At 36.8% G+C, this 12,396-nt stretch overlaps 1 protein-coding gene across 1 annotated transcript in view; it reads right to left on the bottom strand.

Annotated features, from left to right (window-relative positions):
- Window positions 1–12,396, bottom strand: part of LOC150109348 (uncharacterized) — a 233,482-nt gene that overhangs the window by 135,201 nt on the left and 85,885 nt on the right. The gene's annotated exons all lie outside the window — the stretch shown is intronic.

The raw sequence follows: 12,396 nt of genomic DNA, 5'->3' as shown, positions 1-12,396 counted from the left end.
GAGAACTTACCAGATGTTGCTACCACTTTTGTAGTATATTATCTCTCTTTACCTCTTGATAAGTGACACATTGCTCTGTTTTATTTTTTGTATCTCCTCATCCTTCCACCTATGGCATACTTGAGAGTAAGATGGATGGTCTCCCTCACAATTAGGGCATTTTGGTGTTTTGTCCTTGTAATCTTTGTTTTCATGGTCTTTAGTGCCACAGGAATTACAGGTGGTAAAACCACGACATTTGGTTTCATGGCCCACATACATTGGACTCTTTTCTCTGTGACCTCAATAGGCTCCATCATTGAATCCAATTTACAATAGAAAAAAAGAAACTAATAATAGTCTAGCTTTTCTTAGACACCTTGGTTATCTGACCACCTAATGGTAACCTGTTCTTTTGGTAACAATTTGTTCTTATTGAGACTGCCCTTGCAGCATAACTCAAATCATATACACCACACTTATTTTTATCTAATGGCTGCAGTTCCCACAGTATCAAAAAAAAAAAAATAATCAATCCTTCCCCTAACTCATGACCTTCTCTTCAGAAAGCTTTTAGTAATGCTGTTACCATCCTCTATGTCTGATGTACATCAAAAAAATAGCCAGAATCTTGAAAAAATACAGTCTTTGCACAACTTTCAAGCCTCACTTAAAACTAGCTACCCTTATCTACCCTACTAAAAACAAACTTCCTCCTCTCTCTGTATCTTCTAACTGTGACATAGGATTCCATTTAATTACTCTTCGTGCACTGTAAATCCAAACCCAGACATTACACAATCCTACCTTATGGCAGATCTTATCCCAAACCATTCAGATGTTGTTTGCTCTGGGCAATATAGAATTTGTTAACTCAGATTTGAATTCAGAATACCTAAAATTATAAAAGTAATCACTTTTCTTTTAGTGTTGCATGGTGATCAGCATTCATTTTAGAAATTATGGACTTTACAACTGTGTTATAAATAACTATTTTAATTTCCTGATGTTTCGACTTCATATTAAGGTCATGATCTGGAGTATATACAAATATACAAGGACAAGCTGAGTTACATTTCACACAGTATGCTAAATAAACAATGATCTGATCACCAGTTATTCTAATGGCATGACCTTTAGTGAAGAAAAGAAAAAAAAAGATAAAATTAAACATTAATTAATTAATTAGAAACTACATCAAAGCTAAATTCTATTTAAGATAACATAAGAGAAACATTCTTTCACATAGATAGTTTTCTTACAGTAACAATGATATCCTATTTTTAACATGACAATTATTATATTAGATTTAAGATTCTGGATTATCTACAGTCCTGTTTATAGTTAACTCTTAGGGAGAAAGGTTCCATGGGTAGAATATTAGTCTTGCATATGCTTAGGATTTTTAGATAATCATTACTGTTCAGATTGGGGGTTCAGATTTTCCAGTCAATTCTATGTAAAGTGTTCAGGGCATGATCAGAAAGGCCAGCTTGACCATAGTTATTATATTTAATGTGTCATTTATGTTCCTTTTGTCTGATAAAAATTGTACGTCCTGTTTCCCCTATATATGGTAGATTACAGCTGCAATAAATATGGTATACTCCAGGGTGGGCAAGCGCAGGGAGTGGGTCTTTGGATGAGTTGAGTAAGCTTTTAAATTTTGCAAGAGGTTTAAAGGTAGCTTTTAGGTTGTATTTCTGTAGTATTCTGTTTATTGTATCTGATGTCCCTTTAATGTAAGGAATGGCTATAGTTTTATTGTAGTCTGGTTGATCTTTGTTTTTTATTGAGGTCTTGTAGAGAATTTTGTTAATAGTGTTTTGGCAGTAACCATTTTTTTAGAAAAGTATTGCTGATAACTTTAAATTTGTCTTTCTGCGCTTATTCATTGGAACAGATCCTCAAAGCCCAGTTTTACAGAATATTAATGACACCTAGTTTTTGTGTTTTTGTGTTGGGTGGTGATAGGAGTTTATATGTATATATTGGCCAGTATGTGTCGGTTTCTGGTAAATAGTGAAGGAAAGACTGCCAGAAAGAAGATGTGTGACAAGTGTATCTAGAAACAGAAGTGTGTTCTGCTTTTCAATCTTGATTGTGAACTATATGCGGTTGTGTTATTTGTCTAGGTGGCTAAGGAAAGTGTCTAGTGTCTGGCGGCCAGATCGCTAAAATATCACCAATGTATCTAAGCCAGACTTTGGGTTTTAAAGGAGAGGAATCTAGAGCATGTTGCTCAAAATGTTCCATATAAAAGTTAGCAATAAGAGGGATAATGGCTAGCCCATGGCTGTGCCTTCTTTTTGTAGGTAGAAAGCATTTTGCCATACAAAATAACCAGAACGTGCATGCGGAAAGAGCGCCATGATATTCGGAGGGAATTTGTTCTGTAAAATAAGGATTGTGTCATCGACTGGGACATTTAATGATGTAAAGAGGGCAGAGATGTCAAAAGTGACTAATAAATCATCTTTTTCTAATGTAATGTCTTTAATTATATGGGTGGATAGGCTTATGTATTTGTCAGACATGTTGTAATAGATTTAACGGTATTGATATGAACACAGATGGATAAGAAAATAACTATTTATTAACTTAAAAGCTAATATTTCGCTGGTATTATATCCAGCATCTTCAGATCACACAACACAAAATTTGTTACAAATGCAAGATAACCACAATTCGGTGTAACAGTGGGGCTAGTATAAGTAATTGCAACATGCAGCATAAGACTAAAGTCCTAATAGGGCACCATCTAGGTTAAAAAATTAAAAAAAAAGTAGTTCAAAGTTGTGAAATAGTAGTCCAAATAATAGTCTTAGAAAGTTTGAAAAAAATAAAATAAAAGTAATAAATATTAATTTGGTCTTAGGATGACTGTCTCCCAAATCTTTGGTAGATTTATACAGTCATACTTGTTAAAGTTTGGAGTATGTTTTAAGGCTTCTGTTGATTCCAGGAACAACCTCTCTGACTTGTAGAAGCTTCTGTGCATTACTTTTGATTGTTTTTTTCCAACTGATCCTGTGTGCTGGAGTATCCAAAGCATGGTCTGCCAGACCTGACTTGCCATAGCAAAAGTGTCGGATATATTTTTTGTGTTCACTGAGGCAGATGTCCACAGTTCTTCCTGTCTGTCCATAGTAGGCTTGATGGCAAGAACAGGGCACTTCATAGACTCCTGGATGTGATAAAGGAGTGCATTTGTCCTTAGGTGAACGGATGAGAGTTGCTAATTTCACATAAGGTTTAAATATGATGTGCAGTTGGTGCTTGTTAAGCACCCTAGATATCTTTTCAGATGTGCCTTTAATATATGGGATGGTGATAGTTTTGTTGTAGTCTTCTGTGGTAGATAGAAGGGATTTCTAGGTAGCATTTAGTATGTTATCATCTTATGGGGATTATAACCATTCGTTAAGAAGGTGTGATGTAGGTGAGAAAGTTCAGCAGTGAGAGCAATGTCATTGGAACAGATTGCTCTAGCTCTATGGGTTAGTATTTTTAAGATACCATATTGTTGAGAAGGGTGATTATTTGTGTAAGTATCCCCCTGTATGTGTGGGTTTTCTATAAACCAAAAATGATAAGGAACCTTCTGGAAGACATGTAATTAGTGTGTCCAGGACATAATTTTGCCATTACTCCTAAAGTTCCTAAAACCAAAATAATGGCTTCCATTGAATACGGGATATACCGCTTGCCTCCAGCTATAGCCAATAATATTAGGTTAGACATGGCCAATATCCTAATCCATTCTAAGCCTCCCAAAAATAATATCCCACATAAAGAAATAACAGCTCTAAAAGAACTGCGCAATAATAACCACATTACAATAACCAAATCAGACAAAGGAAATGCCACTGTAGTAATGGATACAACAGAATATGAAAGCAAAATGCATGCACTGCTCGAAGACCGGTCTACATATCAAATCATAGATCGAGATCCCACCAACTCACAAAAGAATAAGGTGTGCAAGTTACTGAACAAAGTCACTTCCTGGCCAAAAGAAATTGTCAAAAAACTCAAACCCTTGCACGTTAAAACACCCAAAATATATATGGTGCTCCTAAAATACACAAACAAGGTACACCTTTGCGTCCTATTGTAGATAGTATAAACAGTCCTACATATAAACTAGCTAAACATTTAGCCAAATTACTAGCCACTTACACAAACCATTCGCCCTCTTTAGTTAAAAATTCTACCCACCCAAGTATTTTAGAAAACCACACCTTAAATAGTTCAGACCTAATGGTGAGTTTTGATATCACCTCATCATTCACTAATGTACCACTGATTGAAACACTTAACTTACTAAATTCACTATTTCCCCCAGATATATTTCAGCTATTTAAATTCACAGTACAGGCAGGTTATTTTACATGGAAAAGGAAAATATACAAACAATTAGATGGGACAGCTATGGGTTCCCCACTTTCTCCCCCCCCCCCTAGCCAACTTCTACATAGAACATCTGGAAAACTTAGCTATCAACACAGCCACTCTCAAACCTAATCTCTGGCTACGCTATGTTGATGATGTGTTTGCTATTTGCCCACATGGAGCAGACAAATTAAATACATTTTTAGTGCATCTAAATTGCAAGCACCCTAAAATCCACTTTATAATGGAACTAGAAGCCAATGATTGCCTGCCCTTCCTGGACACACTGATCACACATCTTCCAGAAAGTTCCTTATCATTTTCGGTTTATAGAAAACCCACACATACAGGGAGATACTTACACAAACAATCACACCATCACCCTTCTCAACAATATAGTATCTTAAAAACACTAACCCATAGAGCTAGAGCAATCTGTTCCAATGACATTGCTCTCACTGCTGAACTTTCTTACCTACATCACACCTTCTTAACCAATGGTTATAATCCCCATAAGATGGATAACATACTAAATGCTACCTAGAAATCCCCTCTATCTACCACAGAAGACCACAACAAAACTATCACCATCCCATACATTAAACGCACATCTGAAAAGATATCTAGGGTGCTTAACAAGCACCAACTGCACATCATATTTAAACCTTATGTGAAATTAGCAACTCTCATCCGTTCACCTAAGGACAAATGCACTCCTTTATCACATCCAGGAGTCTATGAAGTGCCCTGTTCTTACCATCAAGCCTATTACGGACAGACAGGAAGAACTGTGGACATCCGACTCAGTGAACACAAAAAATATATCCGACACTTTTGCTATGGCAAGTCAGGTCTGGCAGACCATGCTTTGGATACCCCAGCACACAGGATCAGTTGGAAAAAAACAAATCAAAAGTAATGCACAGAAGCTTCTACAAGTCAGAGAGGTTGTTCCTGGAATCAACAGAAGCCTTAAAACATACTCCAAACCTTAACAAGTATGGCTGTATAAATCTACCAAAGATTTGGGAGACAGTCATCCTAAGACCAAATTAATATTTATTACTTTTATTTTATTTTTTTCAAACTTTCTAAGACTATTGCATTTTTGGAAATTATGGAGACAACTACCGTGTTTGAATAAAAACTTTAGTTTACTATTACTAAAATTTTACAATTCGACGTTTCGACCTTTATGTCAAGGTCATCTTCTGGAGCGTACAAATATACACAGGAAACAAGCTATACTACAATCATACTGGTTCGTTAAAGACACTGACTAACCGCTACCACAATTGTTGGCCTGACCTCTGGTGAAAAAAAAAAAAAAAACTTATACATCAACGCTAGAGTCCTATTATTTGTGTTGTCTACTATATACATATATTAACATCATTCCAGCCAGTTGGAGTGGAATGGTTTCTAATAATAGCAGATTGGCTAGAGTCCTGACTTATGTTGAATCTTTCAAATTAGGTTGGCTGAATGTGTGCCATCCAGATCCTTGGAATTTTCATACCATCTTTATTGTTGATATTTGGATGGTTTATCAGGATTTCGCAGGATTCTTTAAATTTTCTTTCGTACCATGTTTTTGTGCGGTGTAAGGAGCAGGTGCTTTTCCAGTTGATTTGGTGTAAGGTGTTGAGTGCGTGGTCTGAGAGGCCTGCTTCACCATAATGGTTATATTTAATGTGTCTAATGTGTTCTTTTTTGCGTATAATGATTGTCCGTCCTGTTTCACCAATGTACGGTAAGTTACAGGTGCAGCAGATGCAATAGACTCCAGGATGTGCTAATGGGAGGAGAGGATCCTTAGAGGAGCTGAATATGGTTTTAAGTTTAGTGGGTGGTTTAAAGGTGGCATTGAGGTTATAATGTTGTAGGATTCTGTTGATTTTTTCTGATAACCCTTTAATGTATGGGATGGCTATGGTTTTACTGTAATCTAGATTCGTTTTTGTTGTGGTTTTATAGAGTATTTTATTGACAGTATTTTTGTTATAGCCATTGTTTATGAATGTGTCACTAATGATTTTTAGTTCTTGTTTCAGGGCTTGCTGGTTAGAGCAAATAGTTGTGGCTCTTTTTAAGGGTGTTTATGACTCCATATTTTTGTGCTGGGTGATGATATGAATTGGCATGTATGTATTGGCCCGTGTGTGTTGGTTTTCGGTAGACCGTGAAGGATAGATTGCCTGAAGGAAGACGTGTAACTAGTGTGTCTAGGAACGGGAGCAAATTTTGGTTTTCGATTTCGATTGTAAATTGTATGCGTTTGTGTTGTTTGTTTAGGTGGCTGAGGAATGTGTTTAGCGTTTGTCGACCGTGCGGCCAGATCGCGAACACGTCGTCAACGTATCTGAGCCAGATTGTCGGTCGAAGCGTGGCGGAATCAAGAGCCCTTTGCTCAAAGGTTTCCATGTAGAAGTTCGCAATTGGGGGGGATAATGGTGAGCCCATGGCCGTACCTTCCTTTTGTAGGTAAAATTTGTTTTGCCACACGAAGTAACCGGACTTTAGTACGTGGGCAAAGAGGGCCGTAATGTCGGGCGGAAATTTGTTCTGTAGTAGGAGAATTGTGTCATTGATGGGGACATTAGTGAAAAAGGCAGAAATGTCAAAACTGACTAATAAGTCGTCTTTGTCGAGTGTTATGTTTTTGATTATGTTTATAAAGTGTTGTGTGTTTTTTACGTAGGAGGGGGAATGACCTACCAACTCCTTGAGTGTTGCCGCTAATTTCTTGGCTAGGTGGTAATTGGGACTGTCTCTTCCTTCCACTATTGGTCGAAGGGGCACATTTTGTTTGTGTATTCACATATACACATATACACATAATACACAAACAAAATGTGCCCCTATTATGTATATATGTGTATATTCACATATACAGGGTGTTCGGGATAAATTTGACAGTTTCGTAAGGAAAAAGAAAATCTTCTTTGTATCTATTAAATTTAATGAATTGACAAAAAAACATTACAGGCAGAGTTAATTGCAATACTATCAACAAGATTTACTCAAAATAACCACCATTAGCATCGATCACAGCTTCAATTCTGCTTCGGAACCTCGAACAAGCTGATGCTACAGTCTCCCTGGGAAGGGCCACAAAAACTGTTTTAATTTTATCCATTAACTGGGCTTTTGTATTACTGGAAGTGCGATTGGTGTCTTTTTCAACTGCGCCCCATACAAAATAATCCATGGGGTTAAGGTCTGGGGAGTTTGGAGGCCAAACATTTGGACTGGTGAAGTCGTAGAAATTTTCAGACAACCATTTTTGACTTTTCTCAGAGGTGTGGCAAGGGGCCGAATCCTGCTGCCATACATATGGCCTACCATTGGCTACCCTTGTTATCCAGGGCTTGACTACAGTTAGCAACTCCACGAACAAAGCCCGAATTCCAATGCCAGGGTTCTTCAACACCTGTTCCTGCAGATTTGCGAGGAATTCTGCTGTACGAACGCAATCAGATCGTCTGCTAGGGATCTTTCTTCTTGCTACATCCTCGTAGTCACCATTGCAAGTCTCTAGTTCATGCCTGATTGTTTTTACTGTATTCAGGGAGCATTGGGCAGCAGTCGTATTATCCTTATTTTGATGGCGGGCACGAATCATCATGATACAAGTTATTCTCTTCCATGATTCAGGTGGGTTCCAGCTATCCATCCTTTCTGACATCTTGTATATGAATGAAGAAGGGTCCAAACTTTTAAATGAAGAGAAATGTGTGTTAATACATGTAACTTACGGAAAAATATAATTAATTATAAATATGTCAAATTTATCCCGAACACCCTGTATACATAATACACAAACAAAATATAGGAGGGGGGAATAACCTACCAACTCCTTGAATGTTGCCGCTAATTTCTTGGCTGGGTGATAATGCAGGTTGTCTATACCTTCAACTATCGACCAGAGTAGTGTGTTTTGTTCGTGTATCTTTGGTAGACTGTAAATTCTCGGTGAACGAGTGTAGTGCAGAAGAAATTCGGGCCATGTAACAGTAATCGATTTAAATAGTTTCTCTGTTTTCTTTTTTATTCAATTGGTTGGGTCGTAATTAACAAGCTAGTATATACTATTGTCCAATACTAGCAGATTCATTTTTTCTAAATATGTAGTTCGGTTTAGAATAACGGTGGCACTTCCTTTATCGGCTCTAGTTATTACAATGTTTGAATTTGATTTTAATGATTTCACCATTGTTAATTCGTGTTTCATTAAGTTGCTTGTTAAAAAAATGCATAAAAGTAATCACATTTTTCTTCAAGGATAAAAAAAAGCATTATTTCCAAGAGTCACCAGATTCATTGCATGAGGTCTATCCTCGGTACTCCTCATACTTCATCTTAAAATGCATTCAATATTAATTCATCCACTACTTACTCTGAAACTCATTTAACATACTACTTTTCATATACACAAAAAATCTACTTCTTACTCCTCTGCTCACATCATGAAGCTTCATGCTGTGAGGTCATCATACTTCCAATGTGTAATTATCTCCCCCAAACATTTATTTGATAAGTTCATCTCACCATATGACAAATCTCAATACTATCATTTGACCTTCTCCTATGCAAACCACACTTTGTTTTCAACCTATTCTCATACTTAATAACTTTCTGTGGTCATACAATTTAAATTATTTAACTCTGGATCCTAACCATCATTTCTTATCTCCTAGAAATGCAATAAACGAGATCTATGAATGCTTATAGGCTTATATAAGGAAGCAACCATATTCTTATCAGGACTTGTCAGTGTTACCTTCAGAAACTTTGCTAAGGTCCTCTAAACGTTCTCTTTATTCACCATCACTAGCAGATAACTTGCCTTCTCCACTGATGCAGTACACTATTTTCCATTTCCTTTGGCCACAATATAAAATTTTACATGCAGTTTTAACTTGAAACTTGGGTACGGTGAGAAACAAACTCAGTAAAAAGGTTTCATTGTGTCATGGCCATCAAGGAAGATGGAATTCTAGCAAGCTAGTTTATGCTCCTCCCATAATGTTCTGCCATCAGAATTCTCTGCTATTATGCTTCCTCTGAAAAGCTCAGGTAAAGGTTCTTTATGTCCTGATGAGAACTGTCTTTTCAACCAAAGGGCATCATTGTAATTATCTGAGCTATGGCAGCTCTCTTTACTAGTTTTTTTTTTTTTTTTTTTATCAATAATTTTTTAAAACTGCCTACTATTTGTAAGGCCTACTGATTATGTCTAAGTTTTCTGACTTCACTTGGATTTCTTTCTTTCTTTCAAATTTGTTAAAATAACTGTTGCTCTTAAAGCCCCTCACAGTGTAAATCAGTTTAAACTATGTGTTAACACAGTCTTGGATATTTAATTATGCCAAGTTGAACGTGGAATCAGAGACGTGGAATCCCCCGCCCCCATGCACACATTTAAGTGTTGGGGGATACTTGTAACAGTAAATGTAATAATATGGAGTCAAATATATATAGCGTAATAATAAGAGTCAAAGTTCTATAACTGAGCAGAGACCTCCATGTAGCCATTTAAGGAACATTACACCAGAAGTCCAACCAGGACTTCTGGCCTAATGTTCAATATTCATCTTCTCATGGTGCACCCTGTTAGGTATCTACCTGGATACTGAACAAATAAGGATGGGCTGGCAATTTTGGATTTAGTCGACCAAATCATATTCTTACTGGCTTAATCCGATGTAAAATGTAACAATAAATGCAATAATTTACATTTATTGTTAATTTACAAAATTAATTTACATTAAATTACAAAAAAAAAAAAAAAAAAATCATTAAATACAACATTAGAATTTCATGATGGCTGGGATGTCGACCTGTTAAACAAGGCCCCAGTTGTTTTCATCTATAAAACCAGGGCAAACAGTGCAAAGTCAGCTACTGGACAAATCTGAGAACACATCGCAACTCAATATCAGGAGTTCAAGATTGGTGCCATCAACATAAGAAGCATCAATGGAAAAGAATTGGAACTAGCAGAAGAATTGAATAAGTACCAAATTGATATAATTGGTGTGACTGAAACAAAGAAGACAAAAACAAGTAAGATCTTGCTAAGCAACAAATAGGTAATAACAATCAGGGAAAAGAAGGAGTAGCTATAGTATTCAACACTAAATACAAGGATAATTTAAATTATTTAACTCTGGATCCTAACCATCATTTCTTATCTCCTAGAAATGCAATAAACGAGATCTATGAATGCTTATAGGCTTATATAAGGAAGCAACCATATTCTTATCAGGACTTGTCAGTGTTACCTTCAGAAACTTTGCTAAGGTCCTCTAAATGTTCTCTTTATTCACCATCACTAGCAGATATCTTGCCTTCTCCACTGATGCAGTACACTATTTTCCATTTCCTTTGGCCTCCCTCGATGAGTCTAATGACTCCCTGGAGTTGCCCGTAATAATAGTAATAGTAATAGTAATAATAATAATCTTGAATGGAAAGCAATATCAACTAAGGGATGTAAGCAAATATCAGAATGGGGAACTAGACAATGAGATTTATTTCTGCTTATGGTCCCACAGAAGGTTCTGCTAAGAAATGGAGGAATTTTTTGAGGCATTAGAGAAGATAGTTAATACAATGGAAAAAAAAAAAAAAAAAAATTGATTCTTGTTGGAGATCTAAACATCAGACATATAGAAATGTTTTGGGGAAAATTCGGAGAAAAGAGCAAACCTAATAATAACGGTATGCACCTTGCTCGATTTCTGTTTATGACATGCTATTACTAGTTATTGGACTAGTTATTACTAACACCATGTGCCAACATAAAAATGTGCACAAATTCACATGAAGTGAAGATGGAAGGAATAAAAAAAAAATCTCATTGACTATGTTATTATTGACAGTGATGTTTTCCCACTGGTTCAGGGAATACAGAGGATTTGAAATAGGAAGTGATCTCCATTTAGTGTTGAGCAGAATAAAATGAACTTCATATGAAAAGAAGAGTGTGTAAGAAAGTTTTAAAACAAATCAAAGTTGAGCATCTTTCAGAGGTAACTGTAGACTCAAATACAGAAACATCATTCAAAAAACAACGAGTTTGAAAACAAGAACCAAACCTTGGAGATTTGTTCGTAAGCCTGAAGACTACATTGACTGATTCAGCCAGAGGCATATGGTGAGGTTGTCTGTAAGGATGGAAAAATCAGAACTCCACGGTAGACTCAGGAAGTCAAAGAGCCAGTCAAGGAAAAGAAGAAAGCACATTGAAGGTTCCTGGAAGTGAGTCAGCTTGTGTTCTTAGAGAATACAAAGAAAAATGTAAGAAAGTGAAGCAGTGTGTAAAACTAGCTAAATAAAAGTAATGGGAAGACTTTGGTAAGAACATAGAAGAGAAATATCAGGAAGTGGGAAAATATTCTGGAGGCTATTGAAAAAGCTTACAAATGGAGAAAAGACTACTCTGAATAAGAAATGATAAAGGTGAGATGAAAACTGAAGCTAAAGCTATTTTAGATGTGTAGAGTAATTGGCCTTGGGCCATTAATCACCTGGGATGCATAATATACAGCTTCCTGCTGTCAAGTCAATCCTGTCTTTCCATGGTGGGGACTGTTTCCCATTTTGTGGAAACAATCCACACCATGGGAGTGGCTCGTTTCCCTTCATTGCCCAGTGAAACAACACCACCACCACTACCACCAATTGCCCTGCTTATTGGGGACCTAAAGTGACAAATACTATATTTCGCCTCCAGAGCAGAGGCTCCGGCCTTCATCTCCCTCTTCTCCATGCAGCATGAGTGATACCCTTCAAGGACATGGCTAACATACTTAGAGATCCAGATCCTCCTCCATTTTAAGGATACAGCAGTTAAAACGATGTAAAGCAGGCCAGCCACCAGATAGTATACAGGCCCCGAAGTGGTTAATAATGAGTCATGAGGCTTCCCAGTCAACTAGCGCATTATCCTGTTGCCACATACTCTGCCAAGTCGTGTCTGGTGAGTGAGTCCGAGTACTAGTATGTGGGAGGTAC

Source organism: Typopeltis vanoorti, chromosome 2 (assembly GCF_054136105.1).
Source record: "Typopeltis vanoorti isolate ZY-2024b chromosome 2, IOZ_Tvanoo_1.0, whole genome shotgun sequence".
NCBI lineage: Eukaryota > Metazoa > Arthropoda > Arachnida > Uropygi > Thelyphonidae > Typopeltis > Typopeltis vanoorti.
Note: the sequence above shows the minus strand (reverse complement) of the source record. Positions and strands in the feature narration are given on the sequence as shown.